We start from the raw sequence: 17,930 nt of genomic DNA on the forward strand, positions 1-17,930 counted from the left end.
TAGACACCGACCAGTCTCACGAACAATTAGCTCTACCAAATCCACATAGAGCAATCTCAACACTCCCCTGCATTACTGAACTTATATTATGCACAAGTGTGGAGCAAGAATATCTGGATACTTATGATAAAACCTACTGCATTTGTATGTATTTTGGTATAATCAAAGAAGAATGGTAGGACTACTCTGATGCAACCACAGCAGGAAACATTTACCTTAGTGCTTATTTTAGGTAACATTTCTAAATATGCAAACATATCATATTGTTACATCAGTTTGTATCCAGCATACACACACACACACACACTTCCTAATGTGCACCCAACAGATCTGAGAAGGGTACGGGCCGCTTGCAGGGTTAGTGCTTTTAAACACTTGTCACAATGGATCTGATTTGGATTTCGATGAGCTGAACAGTAAGGGGGCTCCTGCAGATCTAGATGGGAAGAAACTGCACCTAAAAAAGTCGCCACTGTACACCTGAAGGCTCTGTTCTTGATCCAGAGGATTAGAGTGAAAGGCAGACAAGACAGAAGGCCCCAAAATAAACAGACCAGACCCAAAATTACAAGAAAGTGAGATCAATATTACATGGCAATACGGGAAGAGAGAGCCTACGTGTCTGCTTGAAAATACAGTGCCTGTCTGCCCTGTCCTTCAGCAGAGCCCATTTTGTGATGGGCGGTGGGTGTATTAGCAGGTACCAAACGGCTACATCAGATCTACTTTTGCTGGAGAAAAACGTCTTCTCTCCACAATTCAAAATCATTTGGGATACAGAACAAGGAATGTCTGGTTCTTTCCCCACAACATTTTTTTGGACAAGATATCCCAGAGAAATCTTTTTCTATGGCAGCATAGCTTGCCTGAGCTATTGCCCACCAGTCATTTTTCCACAAGAAGCATGTAGGCAACTTGTTTTTGTTGCAAACCCAAAGCAGTTGTCTATCTTTCATTCTTTGAAAGACAGAAAAAAATAAAAATGAAAAAAACACAGGTGAACCGCGAATCATCCTGGCAATCACAAAGCTCTCCGTAAACGAGCCAACATCAGATCATCTCGATGGCAGTACCTACTCAATACAGAAGAGAATTGTTAAAATCTGTAGGAACTGCTACTTGCTGCTGTAATAGGCCATTGATCGCCACAGTTGTTATTGTTAGCTGTGATTTTCAGGTCCCAGAGAGCTTCCTCACAGCTTATTGCTTACAGAGCAAACAGACATATCCATTTTAGCTGTAGGTAGATTAAAGAGAAGAGAAAAATTCTCCTCTGCCTCCACTTAGAGACGACTTCTAATATTCTGTGGCTTTTACAAGTACCTTCATTATAATGAAGCACTCACTTCTAAGTAGGTACAGGTAGATGCTAATTACTCGAGCAATCCTTTGCAGCAAATAAGCTGACCGGCAGACTTCAGTAGTTCTGAAAATGGTTCATCACAGAAATTCCCCTATCTCAAGAGGCAAGTAGCCCCAGGTTTCTCAGCTAAGACTGGCAGCGACGGAGGAGCTGAAAGAGAGACAGGCAAGTGGCCAGGCCCCAGGCTAGCTTTCAGCAAGTGGATCTTCACAGAGGTGGGGAGATGGAGAGAAGCTGCAAGGCTGCCTCAGCTCAATAACGTGGCTCCTGCAAGCACTTCATTGCTGCTCAGAGAAAAGGGGTGGGAGGAAAAACCTGCCACCAGTTACCTGGTGGTTGTTGGTGTCTTTTGCACAGACCCCAGAGACTCAGGACCTGGTGTGAGGGCAGCTGAGCACAGAGGGAGGTGAGTTTGCAGCACAGGTAGGTTCTTGCCCTTTGATCAGGCCTCTGCTGGCTGCCTGTTTGGGCAACACCTGCTGTCGCACTGCACAAATAAATAAGTAACTCGTCACAGCTTGCCAAAAGCGATGACATAATTGCACGCTAATTCAACCGGGACTCGAATATTACATTAACATTCATGTAAATATTGCAAGTTTTCTGGCACCCTTCAGTCCTTCTGTTTGACCTATATCTTTCATATGGGACTCCAGAACAGGCACTGCAAGAGCTCCCGAGCAACCTTACATGTTGCCAGGCTTTAAGATTGTATTTCGGTGCAAATTTCAGGAGAAAAAAAAAAAAAAAAGACTGTTTCTTCTGGTAGCAATTACTTAAGATGGGGGTAGAAGTACATGGACAAAATAAATTACACCATGAAAAGCTCATTATTTTGACAACTGTGACTAAATCCTCAAAGATTAAAGAAAACACCTACTGGATTACAAATGAAAGACAGCCTGGAATATATTATGTAGAATAACATGACAGTCACTTTAAGGAAACTTTAAATAAGAGAGCTGCAATCTTTCATATATATGTGTGTGTGTGTGTGTGTGTGTGTGTATTTATTTATTCAAGGATCTCCTTCTCCTTTCAAACTTCACAACACATTAACCTATTGCAATGTACTTCTGACTGTCACAGACAACTTGCACTAAAAACAAACAATAAACTTGTACTACTTCTTTCTGTGTATCAATTACTATCAGAAGCATTTCTTTAATCCCTTATTCAGGCTTACAGCTTAATGCTGTAACTAGGTCCAAGAGACTAAATGAGAAGAAAAAAAGGAGAAAGGAAACACAGAAGAAAGCTAGTGAATAAGCAAATTTTAATCACTCACATAGCTCTTTGGGAGATGAAGGAGACAAATTTTAACTTTGGAAATGTTTGTATTATTACAGCATCATTTACCTGCCTTACCAAAGTAATTTGCAGATCAATACCCTTGATGACTGCAAGTGGAGGTGCTTTTGCTACCTATACCTCAAGCCTGACACAACCTATTTGTGGGCTAGCATTCTTAGAAGACTATTTTAGACATGCGTGCAGAAACCACAGGTTAGGCAGACAAATTGCTACGAACAGCTGGTTTACACAGAGCGCGCTAAAAACGCTTCTGCGGCTACTTTGTGTGATTTTGGAGTTCTAAAATAAAGTAATTACACGGAAAGGTAGGTTTGACTACAAAATTTAAGAACTGTACCTATTATCAGCACTTTATTTCAGTAGTTCGGTATGTGTAAAATCAAAACACATGGTAGTTTTCCGTAATTTATTTCCATCACTATTTCCGTAATTCCTGCCCTCTCCTGGGACTGGTCAGCTTGATGATACCTGCTCACCACTTGTGTGAGGTATTTGGGGGAAAGAAAGTCAAGTGGCAAAACATGCTTCAGAACTTACAAAGCCAAGCTTCACAATTTTTTCTCCTTTCCCACCTGCAAAGCTCCACTTTACATAAAAAAGTTTTTATTTCAAATAGCTTCTTACTGGCTCATTAAAGTCCCCCAACTTTTTCTAAACTTTATGTTGAAAATGCATTTGCCTTGTTCTTGACTTTATGTGAACATCTTTGAACTACAGAAGAGCATTGTGCTAGTCCAGGTTTTGTAACAACAAAGCAAAAAAGCCCTCTTATGTCTCAGTCATTTTAATTTTGCCCAAACTGGAATGGGACCTTCAGCTTTCAATTCCCCCCTCTACGCTGACACTCCTCAAATCTCAGAAAGCTGAGAAGAAAATGGAGACTACTACGGAGAGACAGCAAAAGAACTGTGGGTCCTCCTGCATCCAAACAACAAAATACAAATACAGAGACCAGGCCAGCTAGTACTGCTGGTTGCAATGGAGTTCCTTCATTTTTAAGGATGCTGACAAAAACTGTAATTAACAAAACTAACTTCCACAATACCAGGTGGAAGCGTTCGTGATGTTATCTATGCATCCCTACCCTTCTTCAATAAAGGCTTTGAACGTATTTCGTAATGTTAACTTTCCTGCAGATATAATATTATACAAATATCAACTCAAAACCATTTAAATAACATATTTATTACAATCATACTAGTGGTTTTGAATCAAATTCTAGCAAAACCAAAAGGCAACAGAATTGCAACTGTGTAAAACCAAGAGCAAGAGAGCACTGGAGAAAGGAAAGGAGGAAACAACTGCACAAAGACAGTAGCAGATACCAGCACTTCGATTTCAGACTGAACTTTTTAAGCCTCCACTTCAGGGACATGTAAAATTTATGTGTACTCACTATAGGGTACATTTGCTTAGCAAAGCAGCATGAGAATATTTTAAATGTTCAATAAACAATGTACCCTTTGAAAAGCAGAGGTCACTAAGAGCGTACCTGTATTCAACACATTTTTAGCCCAAAAAGGTTAGTACAAAGGAGACAATTACTTCAGCTTCCACTCTACAAGCATCATCCCTTATTGTCCTAAAAAGTCTTCTTTTCCTCCTATAAAGAAAGAAGCAATTCATAAAATGATTTGCTGGTTCTAAAATCTGAACAAGAAGAAAAAGTATTTGGAGGCTCGTCTGCTGCTAAGTATTCAACACTTCCTGATTAATGTTCTGTAGGAGAATGAATTAATCACACTTCCAGATCCTTTTTTTATTTAAAAAACAAAACAAAAAAAACAAAACAAAACAAAAAAAAACTGAAGTCTCTACTACAACCTCTGCTTTGTGGATGTCTTTTCCAAATGGACTATCAGCTGCCAGGTACTCAGCAGGTAAGTGAATGAACGTAATTTTTTCCATATTCACTATGACAATATAGCAACACAGAAAAACTAAAGTCAAAAAAAAGAAAATCAAAGCTAAAGCTGTAACATAAAACATAATTTTAATGTCTAGAACACATCTTTTGTAGCTTTTCAACTTTATCACTCAAACACTCCCTTCCATTTCCTATAATTTTTTTTACACAAAATGCCTTATCACTGTTTATAGGGGATCATCTAAATAATGTTCAGATATCTCATGAATATAAGTCTACAAAACACCCAGGTGCTATTTCACATTGTTCCACACCAAGCAGCTTTCAATGCTTGCTGGTTTCTTTCTTCTTTCCCTTGCCTTGAGAAACGCATAGATTCTTCCAAAAAAATGAAGGCAAAGAGAAGACATGAAACTGAGTCTCTAATGCATCAAGAACAGAGCTTTACACTACCACCATGCAGTATAATAACCTTATTCTTCAGTAACACATGCAAGCTTTTCAAGCTTTCAAAAGAGTTCAACAAGTTATGCCAGGTACTGAGGCAGGTGACAGGCCCTGAAGTTTTCTGCCTCTCAGAGGAAGTAAATACATAAAACACTTTGTCCACAGAGCAGAAGTTTTCAGTACCAAAGCATCCAAGCATCCTCAGCCAGTCTGCCCATTCAAAACAGCCAACTGATAATGGTCCTGTACATACCCACACGCCCTGTGAACAGCATGCACTGCCCAGGGGAAGTCACAGCAACGAGGCAAAAGGCAAAGACAACTCTTAAACCTGAAAAGTATTTCCAAATCACTGCCTTTTTCTTTGTCTGGTTTGGTTTTGTTTTCTCTTTAATAAATTAGCAGTAGATGGAGAAGGAGGAGAAGAAACAGTAAGTTTAATCTCAGTACGCATGATAAAAACAGCTCTTCTCTAACCTGTGCAGCAGAGTTTTCCAGCTTCCCAGAGAGAAGTCTTGGTAAAGCTTACCTGTCCGTCGTGAGTAAAGGCTTCTGTGCCGAAAAAAAACAGGGAACTTCATTTCAAGGAGTCACGGAGACACTTCCTGGGTTGTGTAAGCTACAGCAGCAGCCTCCCTGAGGGAGCTGCGCAAGATTGCTGAAGCAGGGAATTTGAACCAAGTTATTCTCAAAACAGAAGAGAAATAACAAAAACAAAACTTTGCTGTGCTGGACTGTATGAAATTCAGAAGCTGAACCTTGCAGTGGTTCAACTATTAAAAAAACTATTAAAATTCACAGGTGGAATTTTCCTATTTTTTGTAAAAACAAAACAAAACCACTCATGTCCAAACAAAACCCCAAGAGCTATAAAGAAAGGATTTCCTCAAGCTTTACAAGTTACGTAAGGACATCTCTGACTTAGGAACACAGGTAAAAAGCTGTTGTGCTTCTGAACATCTTTATCTCACTGATCATGCATTACTACTCCCTTATCACACACACCCCTTCAAAACTATCTTCTCTCTCACGTCCAATTGCACAGTCATATACATACGGAGAATGTCATTGGACTGGTTAGGGTGATACTTCATATTGCCTTAAAAACATGCTCACTTAATGGCAAAACAACCATGACAGACTGCAGGAAATTTGGACATTCCTGAATCCTCCTGCACTGCATTCCCAGTTTCACCTGGGACCAAGAACTGTGACACCCAATTGGCAAATGGATCTGCAGCAATAAATTGAGCCTTGGGCTTCAGAAGCAGAGGGAAGGCAGGCTGCCTCTCACGTTTCCCTCTGATGTTTAACTGAAGAAATGCAGAAACACCTTTTTCTCGTCCTCACTTACAGTGCCTGATATCTAACCCTCAGAGAAGAAATGTGAAGTTTTGTTTTCAGATACAGGATCAGCAGCCTCGAGCAGCAATGCAGTTTTCCCTGCACTGTTACCACCCCAATTTATTGTGCCTGGCTCCCACTCCTGGCCTGTCACCGGGTCACTGCCCTCTTCCCTACCTGCAGTATTTGGCGACCCTCTCTTCTATCCATATCCTCATCTACTTACAGTGCAGTTAGGCTTTACTGGTCCTAGACATCAACTGGGCACCGGTAAGAAAATACTGGAACATCCTAGTTTTACAGCTCCCATTACAAATCCACAAACACACCAGGGCGTGTGGATTAAAAATCACCTTCTGCTCCCCAAAATGGGACTGGAGGAAAGAAAAGAGGTAACTGCACTCCTCCTTACAGTTACTAGGGGTCCAGCCTGCTTACTGAAAGAAGCCATCCTGCCCACCTACTACCTTTGGGCACTTGAGCCACAGAGCAACCCGTTAGGGAAGTCGACTGATGAACTTCTAGAGGTTTAAAGCAGCTCTGGGGGAAGACAGGGTCAGGTTAATTTAAATCCATCCACAACGCCTCTTTCAGAAGCAGTGTTAGCTTTTGTCAGATTAAATGTATGTGCAGCAGCAGCTTTGAGACATTAAGTCTGAGTCTTTCTCGGAAAAATGGAGCAGAAAACCCAGTAAGTGCTTCACCTACTCAAGCCCTCCCAGCTCGCCTCAGAGCTAAAACAAGAAAAAGCACCCCAGAGATCAGGGCTCCTGGCCTGCAGAAGAAAACTGTGAAGAATTCAGGGATGTCTGGGATTTGGCCTGTGATCTGTCCCCTCTGATGTGGCGCAGCACCCGCTGGGGACTGAGCTTTCTCTGCAGGACTGCTCGCTGCAAGAGGTCTCCAAAGGAGGCAAGTCAGAGAACCACCCGAGGGCAGGGCTAAGTCCCCAGCTGTAAACGTTGCTCTTTTCTTCCTGCAGCATCATTATGAAAACAATTTACTTTATTCTGCCAATGATGAGTAACAAACTACAGTTCCTTTTCATCAGCTAAAATCTGGCCACAAGGGAGTTACTCGTACGTTTACTTGCTTATTCAAGATGTTCAGCTTCCTCTGAAGCACTGGCAAGAGCACGTACTGTAGAACAGCCGCGTGTCCCAGACAATCCCACAAAAATCAGGACGTACCAGGTTTTGGGTCAAAATTCAGAATTCACACCAAACTGCAGAGGTAGGTTTAAATACCTGACACCTTTACAGGGCATGAGTTTCCATCTGCTGTTGGAGACTAATGATTTATTGGCAAGCACCACGTAAATGCAGTAAAATGGCTTCAAAATTCTCAAAATCATCGATTTGTCGTATCAAAACACCTAAAGCAAACAGCATCAGTGGTTAAACAGCAATCCTGGCGTTTTTGCTGCTGAAAAGTGACACAACCACACTTCTGAAAAGAGATGACTAGAAGAAGGTTAATAGTGCTTTCTACAGATAGCACAGGCAGAGGTTACTAATAATCATTAGACTATTACACTGCCACTCACTAACCTTCACTATTTTTTAAACTAGCTGTGCATAGGTAGGAGTCAGCACACTTCCATTAAATATGTGAAGAAACAACACACACCAGTGACTGCAAAAAAGTTTGTGCGGGACAGAACACGCTAACCACAGGTGCTCTGTTGCCAAATTCAGTCAGTAACAACTCATTTCGCTTGTGGTGACCCAGCTCCAGAGTGTGAAAAGGCAACTCTGACTTCAGGACAGCTGACAATGGTGCAGTGGCTTGTCGTGTGTTACTACCTCCACTCTCAGAGGTTACAGAGCATCCATCATACCTGCTCCTACCTCAGTACAGTCCTTCCCGTGACGTTAGCAATGCAAAGGTCATTTTGACCATTAGCTATAAAGCAGGTGTTGGTCCATGCCCACGTTACCTCTTTCCGTACATTCAAAAGCATGGGTGCAGATCCTTCAAGTATTAATGCTTCAGATTTCACATTAAATTATGTGTGAGCATGTCAGCAGCAGGATTAATAGAAGCTTTGCCTGTAGAACATTCTCATGAGCATTACTGGGATTTTAACTCCTGCCAAGCCTAAAATGAGCTTTTTCCTATGCCAAATAAATGTAGCAGAGGGAGTCATTACTACACTTGATGATTAACTTTTAAGAATCTTGTTTGCACCATCATTAAGGACTTTATGAAAAGAAAACATACACTGACAGTCACACACTGAGGAGGTTCTGCCTCAAAGTTTGTTGAGGAAACTGATAATTACTGCAAATTTCCAGCCCTTGAATGCTAAGAAAGGCAACAAACTTTGATGTTTTTAATATTACAGAAAAGCAGAACTGTAAAATTATATGAACACAGTAGTCAGAAGCAAGACAGAATATATGTACTTCCTTATGGCTTAACAGTAAAACATCATGCATTCTCAGCAAAGCTGACCTCTGAGCACAACAGCAGCTATTCATATCTAATCTCATATCAGAAGTCGATACCCCAGAACCTTCACAGCTTACAGATTTCAAATGTCACCCTCAAAAATGAGGTTATGCTCAGCTGTATGCAAAAATGAATTACAGCCTAGGGAGATCTGACAGAGAACTTGATGGCAACTAACATTTTTAATTGTGAAATGCATTCGGTAGAGGTGCTCATGTTAACAGCTGTTTCCCTGCATCCCTAGATAACTGTGAGTCTGGAAGCTGTAAGTGTCTTCTGCGGTTTCACACCGATGGGCTCAGCACCACCATGCCACTCTCACTCTCCCTCCACAACAGAACGGGGTGGGGTGGGGGGAGTGGAGGGGAATATGATATTAAAAAGAAGCTCATGGGTTGAAATAAGGACAGCGAGATCGCTCACCAATCACTGTCACTGACAAAACAGACTCAACACAAGACATTAATGTAGTTTGTTCCCTATTGATAACAGACTGCAACAGTGAGAAGCTAAAAGAGAACTAAAAACACCTTCCCGACATTCACCCTCTTCTACCTCCTCTCACCAAACAACACAGGGGAATCGGGGCTGCAGTCAGTCCCTGTCCCTTCGTCTCTGCTGCTCCCTCAGGGTCCCTCCCTGCCCCTGCTCCCCGTGGGGTCCCTCCCATGGATGCCGTCCTGCCCGAACTGAGCCTGCGGGGGCTGCCCACAGGCAGCAGCTCCTCAAGCACTGCTCCCACACGGCTCCGTCCCACGGGGTCCATCCATCCATCCCCCAGGAGCAAACTGCTCCAGCACGGGTCCCCCACGGGTGGGGGCAGCTCCCCCCAGACCCCCTGCTCCACGTGGGCTCCTCTCCACGGGCTGCAGCTCCGGCCTGGGGCCTGCTCCTGCGGGGGCTCTCCATGGGCCGCAGCCTCCTCCAGGCCACATTCAAAACCTTGCCACATAAACCCGATACCATATCACACCACCAGAAGGAATGGAAACAAAAAAAAAGAGAATGGCCTAGAGACAGCCAGGTCCTTGCTAAATGTCTCAGGACAGATAAAGAAAGAACTCAAGAATGTATCACCATTATCTACATGGCAATTGCCATTCTGAAACTCAAAACATCCTTCTCTTCCGAAGCACAATTGATAGAGCAAGAAACAAACCTCATTTCTCATACTGCCTGAAAAAATAAACAGGCCGTTTCTGTAATTCTCTTCTTTTTTTGTTCCACACTAACTCAAATCAGCTAAACTTTTAAGTTCCAAGTTCTCTGTGGATACACTCATTTCCTAAATTTCAGGTGTCATGTGGGTGATTTCATGAAATAGTTTAATCAGATTTTGTCTGTGTGTTAAAATAAGCGCAGGTTTCATATTGCAAACAAAATGTTTCTTGCTAAGTATTAGTTTCCTTTTCACTTTCTCCTTCCCCTATTTTTTTTTTCTGATTGGTATTACTAGCTTTAAGCTACTGGAAAATTACATAGCATCAAATCAAACACTGTCCAAGTACTAAATTGTGACTTTAATTTTATTTATTTGTGACTAAGGGAACCTAGTCTTACATTCTTCTTTCTAGCCGAATATTTAGGCTTAAAGAAGGTGTTTTTTTGTTGTTGTTGTTTTTGTTTGTTTTTTGTTTTTAATAGATCAAAAGCCATTCAATTTTCCAAGAGTATGAACTTACACTGAGAATTTAAGCCTACTGACAGTCAGCTTGTTTTTCTTATGTAGCTTTGGCATATCTCTTAGAAGTCGTCCACAGTATCCAGAGGTATATAGACCACAAGCTGAATATCTGTATTGCAGCTTAACCACCATTCATTAGATGTTTTGCTATTGCTTTTCTACAGGGAAAGTCTAACAATACTTTTCATTATTTTTGTTGCTACGAAATCTGTCGTTTGTTGGCCTGGTTGCTCATGGTCCTCACTTACTGAGATAGATTCTAAATAGAAAGTTTCATTTAAGCTTCCTTGTTCTTAAAGACTGCAGACATATTTCTGCTAGGTAAAGTGCTTATCATCTTTAACAAAAGATTCACCATTCAGTAACACAAGAAACTGTATAACAGTTTGCGTGCAAGGGTCTGAGAAGTCCACTGAAACGTTCAGCTGACACTGCATACCTCAAGGCACAACACAATCAGCTCTCTATTGAACCCAGATTTCCATGACTCCCTTTTCACAAAGCCCAAAATTAATTTATTCTGCAGAAAAAAAAAATAAAAATATATAAATACAGGTACTAGGTACCTCTGTTCAAACAACTCCTATATCTTTCCAGAATGAGGGGATCCAAGCATTTTACTGTTGGCACCTTTGAGCAAGGGCACTTGCTCAAAAATATCCGATTAGGTTGTAAGTTGTTTAAATTCTAACATGCTTTGAAAGACTGGTAGCACATCCAAAATTTAAGCGACAGCCAACAGTTATGCAATTTCACTACAGTTGACCCCCTCCATTAAGACTTCTAGCAAAACACTGTCACACTGTGGGTCCTCTTGGATGATGTGAAGTGACATCACTCTTCAGCAGAAAAAAGCCCTTGCTCAAGTATCTTTTTGTTAACATGAAACAAGGAATTCAAATATTAATATTTGAGAACACTTCCCAAAATAAACCTTTTGCAAGGCAAGGTCATAGACAAGAAGTAAGCTAAAAAGTCAGATATTATCACTGTAGCATACATGAGATGCTTCATATTGTTGATGCATACTTATTTTCACCACGCTACTTCTGATACTGCTGCTTACTACTGCTCAGGATATGCAAACAGGTTGTTTCATTCTGCCTTTTACAGGATTTTTTTTTTTAAGATTTCCTATGGGAATCTTTCCTGTCCGACGTTAGCAAGGTTTCACGGGACACTTCCATGAGAAAGTCAAGAGTTTTCCTTAGAAAAGCATGTCCTATACACAACCGGTTTAGATCCTCACAAAGAGCCGACCTGGATTGCTGACTAACAATTTCTCACACCACTCTGTGGTTAATAGGTCTTTCCAACCAAGGCCTGGAACTTTTCAGTGGCATTTATTCACTGCCTAACGCTTAGGTATGTTTCCAGCTCTCACAGGCATATGTTATTAGGATTAACCTCCCCGATCTGTGTCAGCGCAGTCATCAGCTCCGTGCCTGAGAAGCAGTGCAAAAGTGTGGCTTCAACTGCTTCACTTCCAAGGAACACAGAAACTGCAAAGACAGGAGATGGTGACTATCGCTATGCTGCTTAGCAGAGCGCTACACCAGCTCCTGGGGTACACCAAAGTTTCTGGTAAAAGACAGGCTCAGGAAGCCAAGAAAAGTATCACAATGGACCCAAGAAAAGGCCCTTACTGGAAGAATACAAGAGCAACAGTTGAAATACAAAACAATTTACTTACCAGGAAGACTTGAAAAGTTTTAAGCAACCCCAGCATAAAAGATGAGAGCGCTGTCTCCTGAGACTCACAAGCACTACAATAATGATTTTCCAGCCACTAGCAGAAACTGAGATATGAACCCCCCTGTGGAAGTCTGCACCATATATAGCTTCTACCACCTTCAGCATAAGCACCTTATGCTTATGGAACTCACCAAGTAATTTTCTCCTACCTCTAAGCCACCTCATTAAGCTTGCAGGGTGACAAACACATTTAATAAACGTATTATCTTCCTGGCTCTTTAACAGGTTTGCTTCTCACTGCGCAAGCAGTGGCAGCACAGCTCACAGGGCACCCAGCCACTCACCTTCTCCACAACTTCACCAGGACAACCCCAGATGCAAAAGATCACCCCAGGAAGAGATTCTGCCATCACCTTACAAGAGGGGTATCCTCTACTTTCTCCTCAGCTAGTCAGTGTAACATGGCTGACAGGAGCCAACAGGAGGTGCAGGTGAGGACATGACAGGCTCCACCATCACAAAGGGCCTTGCTCCATGACTTTGAGTGCTGGGTGGTGACAAATTTTAAGAGCAACAAGTACCAGAATCCACTGCCCCACGGTCAGTGAGCCCCAGGGCCTGCTCTGGGACACCCCCTGCCACCCACAGTTTTAGAGAGGTACAAAATAAATATTTGGACCACCCTCACTGACTGGGCCAAAGGCACCACTAAAAACAGGGCTGGACCATGTTCTTCATGCAAAAGCCCCATAAAATAAAAAATCCTGTTGTGTTCTAGCCTTTGCCCCCAGTAGCTTTGAAATTTAGACAAACAAGATTATGAGATCTTAAAAGTCATCCATTAAAGAGGACAAAGCAAACACTTCAAGGCATAATTGCAGCAATCTGAAAGAAATGGACAAAATATAAATCTCTTTCCTGCAACAAGGAGGCCTTCAGCACCACAGAAGAGCATGGGTTTGTTTCTGCTATCAGTCTGCCAAATTTAAATGGAAAACACTGAATAAAAATGCTAACAGAATACAAAAAAAAAAGTAATTCAATATTGTGAATTGTAGTCCAAAAGAGAAAATTCTGTAACATAAACATGAGTGAGCTACCTCTTACAGAAATGGTTTGCTTGAAAATTGTGTCCATGAGACTGCAGAAGTCTGCAGGGGGATAAGGCAAACCTACAGGCCTTGAAGTCAAGGATCAATCGAGCCTTGCAGAGAAGACCACAGACAAGATAGGGTTTGGGCAGCATCTAGAGCCTGGAGCACAGACCTCTGCTCAGACTCTCTGCCCACGCAGCAGGTGTTCTTCTTCAACTGCAGCTTGAGGAAGATTGAGTAAAAATACCTCAATTTTCTACCTGCACAGTAAACAACTGCTGATTAGCTGGATTCATGTTTAGCACCGAAGATGACACTGTAATAAAAGAATAGAGTAAACACAGCTTACTTGGGCATATGATGGTCCACACAGCAATGACCACAAGGAAAGGAAAAAAAAAAGTTAAATATCCAGATAATTTAATTTTCTTGTTACATGCAGAGAAAGAGGCATTGTGAGGGAGGAAGGAAATAACTCATTCCCAGGCTGTTTTTGCAGCAGTGCTTTGCTGCTTCGGGAGGGATCCACAAGCACCATCAAATGCCATTCCTCTCGAGCTCCTCCCTGTTTAGGCAAAGGCTGTCACTGCCATCCCAGTTTACCTTAAATGAAATCACATTCCAGCATCCCAGAGACTGCACCACTTCATCCATTCACAGGGAAGTATCAGCTTATGGTTCAGAGCTTTCCTTTACCACCACAGGCTCATGAGATGTTCTCATATCCTTACCCCTACTGCTGCTTTCTGCAGCTTCTCGGAGCAGCGTGAAGCTGCTCCTATTTACAAGTGCTAGTGCTGACAACAGGCTCCGAGCTGCAGGATGAATACAAGAACGCTAGTCTGGTTTTCTTTGCTGCAGGTTAGGAAAGCTCTAGAAACAAGGCAGACTGTAACTCCAGCTGAGGATTATTTATACTTGTGTCTTAGCAAGCATTTTATTTTTTTAACATACGGGCCAGGCACTATTATAAATTAGGTTTCAAGGAAGCTGATAATTTACTCAAACAGTACAGAAAAAAAACATCACCACCAGCAGCAAAAGATGTTTTCAGATGTTGAGTATGATTTGGTCCAAACTGATGCTGACTGGACGTGAGAAGCACCTGGTTTGTGGTATTTCTGCAGACAGTTTTTCCTTTTTTTTTTTTTTCCTATTTGTTAAGGTTCTATGTTTGGCAAAACATAAACACAGAAAGCACAAAAATAAAGTATTTCCATGCGTCTAAAAATCAAAGACTGCAAAGTGGCAATAATTTCTGCATTCATGGGAAAAAGCAAGAGTCAGAATAAACTGAGTGAATTTATTTAATCGTAACCACATTAAGCTATTCATCTCTGTGGCAGAATGTCCTGGACTTCATAGCAAACATCTCTCTATGTGAATGGATAGAAACATTTGCTCACATAAGCTGGTTAAATGTGATTCAGCCCAGATGTCCAAAAGGCTTAGCAGTCTTTGTTGTGAGATGTTTGCAAAACATCAAAAAAGAATAACAGACACAAATACATGACAAAGTGCCTGTCCAGCGGACGTGCAAGGCCTGCTGTTCGACAAGGCTATTTTTGGTAATATGTACTGATAAAACTTATTCGTGTACTGTAACTGTAGTTATACAATATTCCATTCTTCTCCAAAGAAAAGGTAAAAACAGTCCAACTTGGACTGTAAAGAGAGGTCCTCATTAAGGTCCCCTCTCTCCTCTATGCAGTGCTCCTGTACCCATCATTAATAGGGAAACAGCAAAGAAATGAGCTATGTAAAACACTGACAATCTGACATGCTGGAAGATACCTGACACACCACACTGCAGCGGAAAGCATTGCACTTAAAGCCTTGATACAGACCCTCAGGTCCAACAAAGGTGTGCCACTAACCAACAAACGGTCCACTCACCTAATTCAATCAGAATAGTAGTGCTGTTCAGCACCTCCTAGCACCATGTGGAGAACACATACAAGGGATAACATTTTACAAGTAGGTACTATACACGTATAAAAATCATTAGAAGAAGTTGGGATAAGATAATGCAGGGAAAAACTCAGAGCAAGGACAGGAACACACCAGTAATTCATCCTTCCAAAACCAAGGTCATTTTCTTCTCTCATTGTGGAATGTATTGATTCTAATTAAGCACAAGTTTTCCTGCAGCAACAGTGGTTAATATGTCTGGTTCAGACAGTTTCTGTAACGTATATACGCTGCTGGTCTACCTTTAAAAAGCAACTTGGGAAAAAAACACAGACTTGTTCTATTACACAAACATGTTTTTCTGTCAGCACACATGTACAGATTTCTACACGACTATTACACAAAAGTGTTTGCTTCAGTATGATGAGACAAACTGATCCCAAACCACTGCCATAAATAAAGGTTTTTCCCCACACACAGTGATCTCACAGCGTATGCATTTCAATGTCACAGGCCCAGATTACCTGCTTGGAGGCATCTTAACAGACTGTAGACCTAAAACCAGCCAGGCAGCTTGGTTAGAGCCCAAATCCTCCCCGGGACATAGCATTTACCAATAGACAATCCACAACACAGGAGCTCAGCCTACCAGCATCAGACCCTCTGAGTCTCCTCGTGCTACTGAGATGAGCTAAAACCTAATTTGTAACAGAGGCATTTCACAGGTGAAAGAATGAACATGCAATAATCAATACCAATAAACTCCACCACAACACTCTCTTCCCTATTACCAGGTTTACTGCCTCCAAATACAAGTTAAAATAATTAAATAAAGGAAACACAAACCCAGATAGGGCTTAACAGGTAAAACTTTCATCTCTCACTTCCCATCCACGAGAACAAAAACTCCAGCTTCAAATTCTTCTCCTTAAATCCATCCCCATCTTTAAAGTCCAACACACCTTCTTCCATTTTTAGCAGGCTATTCAACCTCAAACCCAAGATATGATAACTCATGCATATTTGCCTTGAAGCAAAACTCTGAGGTTTGTGTTTTAATTTTAGGGTGGGTAGAAATCAAGGAAACTGTACCTAGCTATAGCTTAGGTCCAAGCTTTGAGGACCCAGGAGTTGACCCGATGATCCTTGTGGGTGCCTTCCAACTTGTATAGTCTATGATCCTAATTTCCTCTTAACGTTTATTTTGACCTTTGATCACATAACACAACTTTGATCCACACAACACCGAACCCCGGAATAAACAGACCCTTTGGAATGCTACTGCTAGGAGCCTTTTATTAGATGGGAGAGAAACTTTCTGGACATCACTTTCCTTCACAGCTTATTTATAAATAGAGCTAGTTATACATGCAGTTTTTGTTAATTCTCTGGAGAAGGCAAAAACACAAAACAAACCACACAATTTTGTGGCAAACAACAAAACTACATGAATATGTTCAGGACTGAGAAGCAAAAAACAAAGCAAGAGTTTCCCTGCCCAGTATTTAAAATACATGTAGAAAGTGTGATGATTAAATATTAAATCTTCTGTCCTAGTTTGCGCCTATCAGCTTATGGAGCGGAGGCTACACCCCGCTTTTTTTTTTTTTTTTAAAGGTACTTGGACTGATCACCTTAAATAAAATTGATAAAAATATTCTTACTACCTGCCACAAACTTGGAATTGCAATGTAAAAGTAGTTGCTTTGGCCAATTTTCTCCCGGAAGCAGCAACTGCTCTCCTTGCTCCTAAAGAGAATTTAATGAAGCCATCTGCTCACAGCTGAGCTAAATGTGCTCCTGCAAAAACATCCTGCATTCTTTATGTTCCCTTTTACAGTTCAAAGCCTGGCTAGCATCCCAAGGCTACAACCTTTGCAAGCAGCAAAGCAAAAAGCAGAAAAAACATTACTGAAAACGCTGTGCTCATACGTATGTGAAGGTACTTCAGTATCTGCACATACATCTCATATTGTGTATCACTGACAAGAAGTCTGGCAATATTTAGTTTCAAAGAAAGGAGATAAAACAGAAAATTGCAATGTGCAGAATTGAAGCTTGCAGTGCTTGCTTTTGTTGTAATTGAGTTTGTTACTTGGTAAAGTAAACAAACATGTCAAATCAATGAAGCCATTTAACTGATCCACGATGTTAAAATGCCTCTTACACTACAGTACCACATAAGCTTAACAAAGAAGTGAAAAATGCATGTTCGTTCATTTTCCAAAAGCTCTATCCAACCCATCTGCAAAATACCAGCCCAAAGATACAGATTGAAAGAAAAACTGCTGTAGGGACCACAGGAAAGGGCTCTCATACGAGTGAACACACACCTTCCGTGGCCACACTCAGCCAATTAGGCTGAACATCAGCATCATCTGCCCCCTGTGTGGGCGTGAGGGACAGGAAGAGGCGAACACACGCACAGACAACCTGAGCACAGGGACGTCTCCTGCATGAAGTCATTGCTTTTACACACGGACACGTAACAGATACCCACTCTAACGTTTTGATACTTACACGTATGCTTTTCCAATTTCCTGTCTGTCAGCACCCATTTGGCAGCAGACTTAAAAGATGACTTTTCAAGGTGATATACTACTGCATACGATCAGCTTCTGCTGCACCTGGCAGTATAAATAAACGTAAGTGTGCTTTTCCAACTGGAAAACACACAGGTTACATACAATGCAAGTTCAAAAAGGAAAAATTCTGTTGCAAGGTATTTCCAATAAGAGTCCAAAATTAATAGTGTGC

The 17,930-nt window shown here is 41.5% G+C and overlaps 1 protein-coding gene across 5 annotated transcripts in view; it reads right to left on the reverse strand.

Moving 5' to 3' along the window:
* SEMA4D (semaphorin 4D) overlaps positions 1–17,930 on the reverse strand; it is a 95,060-nt gene that overhangs the window by 43,550 nt on the left and 33,580 nt on the right. Inside the window, exon 2 of one of the 5 annotated variants that reach the window (XM_072030708.1) lies at positions 17,694–17,800. The exons of 3 other annotated variants lie outside the window; for them this stretch is intronic. The gene's annotated coding sequence lies outside the window, so the exon portion shown is untranslated. Of the gene's footprint in view, positions 1–5,520; positions 5,980–17,693; positions 17,801–17,930 lie in introns of those variants that run through there. One more of the 5 variants, XM_072030709.1, reaches the window with a different exon arrangement.

This window comes from Anas platyrhynchos, chromosome Z, assembly GCF_047663525.1.
Source record: "Anas platyrhynchos isolate ZD024472 breed Pekin duck chromosome Z, IASCAAS_PekinDuck_T2T, whole genome shotgun sequence".
Lineage (NCBI taxonomy): Eukaryota > Metazoa > Chordata > Aves > Anseriformes > Anatidae > Anas > Anas platyrhynchos.